The 5,000-nt window shown below is 40.3% G+C and overlaps 2 protein-coding genes across 29 annotated transcripts in view; one reads left to right on the top strand and one right to left on the bottom strand.

The window, feature by feature from the left end:
- LOC135112014 (prostaglandin G/H synthase 1-like) overlaps positions 1–4,335 on the top strand; it is a 32,793-nt gene extending 28,458 nt beyond the window's left edge. For 20 of the 23 annotated variants that reach the window (XR_010274034.1, XR_010274030.1, XR_010274033.1 and 17 more), the window contains 3 exons: positions 1,271–1,479; positions 3,328–3,432; positions 3,681–4,335. The gene's annotated coding sequence lies outside the window, so the exon portion shown is untranslated. The remainder of the gene's footprint in view (positions 1–1,270; positions 1,480–3,327; positions 3,433–3,680) is intronic. The other 3 variants (XM_064025847.1, XM_064025856.1, XR_010274032.1) reach the window with 2 other exon arrangements.
- LOC135112003 (uncharacterized) overlaps positions 3,766–5,000 on the bottom strand; it is a 123,478-nt gene continuing 122,243 nt past the window's right edge. For 5 of the 6 annotated variants that reach the window (XR_010273974.1, XR_010273973.1, XM_064025815.1 and 2 more), the window contains one exon: positions 4,272–4,919. The gene's annotated coding sequence lies outside the window, so the exon portion shown is untranslated. Of the gene's footprint in view, positions 3,903–4,271; positions 4,920–5,000 lie in introns of those variants that run through there. The other variant, XM_064025825.1, reaches the window with a different exon arrangement.

Raw genomic sequence — 5,000 nt, 5'->3', positions numbered from 1 at the left:
CTATAAAAACACCATTGAAATCCCTTACAACTTTAACTGGAGCCTTTTTAAGGATAGTTTGTGTAATGTTGGGGTGTTTGGGTGTTTTCTGGGTGTTTTTGAGGTATTTTTGGGGCATTTTGGGATGTTTTTTGGGGTGTGTTAGGATGTCTTTGTGTGTGTAATTTTGTTTTTGTGGTTTTGGGGTGTTTAAGGGTGGGTCTGTTAAGTTTTGGGGCATTTGGGAGTGTTTTGGTGGGTGAAAATGTGTTTTTGGTGTGTGTCAGGGATGTTTTGGGTGTTGGGATGTGTGTTTGGGGTGTTTTTTTGGTGTTTTTGGTGTGTGTTGGGTGTTTTGGTATTGTTTGGGTGTTTGAGGATGTTTTGGGGTGTCTTTGGTGTGTGTCAGGCTGTGTCAGGAGTGTTTTGATGTGTTTGGGATGTTTTGGTGTTTTTTTGGGTGTTTAAGGGTGTTTTATTTGGTTGTTTGATAACCTTTAATGTGTCTCCCTGCTCCTGTCTGTCCCTAACCCCTACAGGTGGCCATCAGGGATGTGAGGGGTCTCCACCAGCATGCCTGGAGATACTTACGTATGAACGAGAGAGAGAGAGAGAGAGAGAGAGAGAGAGAGAGAGAGAGAGAGAGAGAGAGAGAGAGAGAGAGAGAGAGAAAGAGCACTCTTGAAAACCCTTGCATCTTCATCTAGAGCCTTTGGGATGTAAAAATGTTGTTAATCTGTCACTAGAACCTTGAAAACACTCTTGAAAAACCTTGCTACTTCAACTAGAGCTTTTGGAATGTAGAAATGTGGTTAATCTGTCACTAGAACCATAAAAACTTGAAAATCCTTACAACTTCAACTAGAGCCTTTGGAATGTAGAAATATGGTTAATCTGTCACTAGAACCATAAAAACACTCTTGAAAACACTTACAACTTTAACTAAAGTCTTTTGAAAGAGTGTTTCTCCTGTTAATAATGCAGTATTTTGTTAATCTGTCACTAGATTCTTAAAAACACCCTTTAAAACCACAGTAACTTCAACTGCAGCTTTTTAAATACAGGTAGGCAGGGTTCTCAAGTTTCTTCCATTAGTAATGCAGAAATTTCACTAATCTCGCACTAGAACCATAAAAACACCCTTAAAAAACTCGTCACTTCATCTAGAGCCTTTTAAGAGTGTTTCTTCAGTTGGCAATGCAGAAATCTCACTAATCTGCCACTAGAACCATAAAAACAGCCTAGAAACCCCCAAAATGGACCCTAACGTAATTCGTCCCCCCTCTTACAGGTCCCTGAACACCTTAGCCCCCATGAACCAGCTGCTGCTGACCGGGACACCCTTGCAGAACAGCCTGGCAGAGCTCTGGCCCCCTCTGAACTTCCTGATGCCAGATATTTTTGATTCCCTCAATGTGTGGGGAGATGCAGGAGGAGGGAAGTGACGAGAGGATTTTGAGGCAGGAACGGGAGGGCCAGGTCATCTCCACTCTAATAAAGGTGAAAGAGAGAGTATTTGGGTGGGTCTGGGTGTGTTTGGGGTGTGTTTTGGTGTGTTTTTTGGGGTGTTTTAGTGTGTTTTGGGGCGTTTTGGTGTGTTTGTGTTTGAGAGTTTTTTATGATTTTTATTTTATTTTATTTATTTTTTTTTTTGTGTGTGTTTGGGAGTGTCTGGGAGTTTTTTTTTTATGATTTTTTTATTATTTATTTATTTTTTTTTTGTGTGTGTTTTGGAGTGTTTGGGATTTTTTTTTATGATTATTATTTTTTTTGTGTGTGTGTGTTTGGGAGTGTTTGGGAATTTTTTTATGATTATTTTTTATTATTTATTTATTTTTTGTGCTTTAAACTCCAATAACTTCAAATACAGCCTTTTAAAGAGCGTTTCTCCCATTAGGAATGTAGAAACATTGTTAATCTGTCACTAGAACCTTAAGAACATCCTTGAAAACCACAGTAACTTCAACTACAGCCTTTTAAATACAGGTAGCAGGATTCTCAAGGGTGTTTCTCCTGTCAGTAATGCAGAAATATTGTTAATCAGTCACTAGAACCTTAAAAACACTCTTGAAAACCAAAGTAACCTCAACTACAGCCTTTTAAATACAGGTAGCAGAGTTCTCAAGTTCTCAAGAGTTCTCACTAATGTTTGATATTGTGATATTGTAATTCCTATGTAATTATGTAATTTCTCTCTCTCCTCTCTCTCTCTCTCTCTCTCTCTCTCTCTCTCTCTCTCTCTCTCTCTCTCTCTCTCTCTCTCTCTCTCTCTCTCATCTTTAAATGTGATCTTTTCCCTCTCTCTTATTTTTCTCAAAACTTTATCTTTGTGTCTGTCTGTCTGTCTGTGTTTCTTTGTGTCTGACTACTACTACTACTACTACTACTGTTTGCATTAGTAGTAGTAGTAGTAATAGTAGTAGTAGTACTTGAAAATCTATTATCATTATTATTTATGAGAGAGAGAGAGAGAGAGAGAGAGAGAGAGAGAGAGAGAGAGAGAGAGAGAGAGAGAGAGAGAGAGAGAGAGAGCCCTCCCCATATTTCTTATTCCTCATTTATTTATTTATTGTGTTAATGGAAGTCTCCCCCCCCTCCTCCTCCTCCTCCACTGTAGATTATGTTGTGTAGTGTACCACAGAAAGCCTTGTAGGGGCCAACAGGCCTCCTGCTGCTGCTGTTGGTTCTTCCTTTCTTTCTTCTAGTCTCAAAATGATAATAATAATAATGAGAGAGAGAGAGAGAGAGAGAGAGAGAGAGAGAGAGAGAGAGAGAGAGAGAGAGAGAGAGAGAGAGAGAGAGAGAGAGAGAATAATAATAATGAGAGAGAGAGAGAGAGAGAGGGGGGGTTAAACATGTTCATTTGAATACAGGTGCAAGAGCTCTCTCTCTCTCTCTCTCTCTCTCTCTCTCTCTCTCTCTCTCTCTCTCTCTCCTACTACTACTACTACTACTACTACTACTACTACTACTACTACTACTACTACTACTACCTTTGTATTTAGACATCCAAATTTTGCATAAACCTTCACAAATAATTTCTTTAGCTATTTAGGCCTATGGGGGGTGAGAAAAAATTAAGAATATTTCTTTTTATTATTTTACATTAATTTTGACATAAGAATAAACAAATTTTGTTACTTTTAATTATTTCCATTGAGATTTTTTAGGCTTGTATTTAATTTTCATTATTTTTTTCATAAGCCTAAGAAGATTTTATATTGTTTTTGCTATTGTGTGGTTTTATTGGTGTATTTCTCTCTCTCTTTCTCTCTCTCTCATTCCTTCCCTACCTGCCAAGGCCATGTTAGGCCTACAAATCAATAACTTGCTTTAATTTCATCACAGGAATTTTGGGGCAAGTGGAGAGGCCCAGAGAGAAAAATATTTGAAGGATGCTTAAGTGAAGATAATATTTAAAGGATTTGTGGGAAAAGGAAAGTGGATGAAAAGGTTAGTGGAGAAAGTTTTGATTTGTTGGAGAGGTTTTGTGGGGTGGAGAGGTGGTGGTTTTTTTTGGGTGGAGTTGTGGAGTGTCTGAGGGTTGTTTGGGCCCCGGAGTGAACACTTTGTAAAGAGTTTGTGAAAAGTAAAAAGGCAGCTTTTGGCAGATAGAATTACTGTGTAACATGTTTTGTGTGATACAAGTTCAGAGTGTTCATAACTTTCCATTTTCCCAAAGTTGCACTACTCTTTTGCAGACGTTTGTCTCGTGCCAGCGAACGTCCTGTCTGCAGTCGGACTGGTGGTGCCGTGTTGCAGGCTGTGACATCAGGAAGAGCCAAATGGAGGGTGTCTACAGCCAGAACTTGCTGCTGCTGCTGTACAGGTGTCACAAGCCAGGTGCCACAGCACACACCATGTCACCTGACTCCACCAGTGTATTGTCTAGTCCAGGATGCATTGCTGTACGATTTGCATGTCTATTGCCAATAAATAAATTTGTGACTATTCTTATATATGTGAAAAAATATAGAGTTTCCTAACAGTGTGGTATAGTGTAAAATAAATTGTTTGGTGGTAACAATTCATGCACAGAAGAAGAAGAAAAAAAAAAAAAAAAAGCCAGGATTAACCCACCCCAAAAAAAGTTTAAGATACAATTTGAACACAGAAACCCCATCCGAGCGACACCGGAGTCGCTTGGACAGGGCTTCCTCGTGCAAATTGTATCTTAAACTTGCTTTTAATAAACCAAGTTAATCCTGGCTTTTTTTTTCACCTTAAGGGCATGAACTGTACTCCAAGAAAGGTTGTTTATTTGCAGAAGATATTATTGACATAGTACACAAGACGGTATATTGAATTTTTATTGTTTTAGTGTATGACAAGTTAATAAACACACAACAGGATAAACATGGCACTTCTTTTCCTTATTACTGGAGTAATGGAATGTACAAAGCTTACCCCAAGCCTGAATGGTGGTGGTGGTGGTGGTTGTTGAGTACAGAAGAGGGACTTGCTACATTCTTCCCAGACTAGAGAACTCTTGCTCATTCTTGAGTCCTTGTGTCAACTTGAGTGCGGAACAAACTCTTCCTGGCGAAACTGCCCACAACTCTTGTGCCTCCGCAAGTGTTGAAGGTTGCCCGTTGTCCCCCCGCAACTTGAAGGGAATTTCAGGCGTTCTTCCTGCTGTTAACTGTTTGAGTCTAAACTCCTGCTTAAAATTCTTGACTTCCTTGACTGCAATGAAAACTCTTGTACCAGGCCCTCTGCTCTGTACCAACGATACTGAACACCTCTTGTGGGGCTTGAAGGCGGCGATGCTCGGCCAGTCTTCCTTGTGAAACTCGACTCCCCGATTGCAACGGAGCACGTCAGGCCCGGCGTGGCACCGCTATTTGACGACCAGATGCCAGCAGTGCTGAAGCAGGTGTTGGCAGAGATTCCTGCGGGCCGTTCACGGGATGGCGAAGTGGAAGCCGCTCACTTCACACCTGCAAGGAAAACTGACCATTAGTTCCTACACACATGAAGCTTGTTGTACGCGCCGAGATTCTCTGTAACGTGTTGTGATG

This window comes from Scylla paramamosain, chromosome 2 (genome assembly GCF_035594125.1).
Source record: "Scylla paramamosain isolate STU-SP2022 chromosome 2, ASM3559412v1, whole genome shotgun sequence".
Lineage (NCBI taxonomy): Eukaryota > Metazoa > Arthropoda > Malacostraca > Decapoda > Portunidae > Scylla > Scylla paramamosain.
This window is presented reverse-complemented; position numbering and strand designations above follow the sequence as displayed.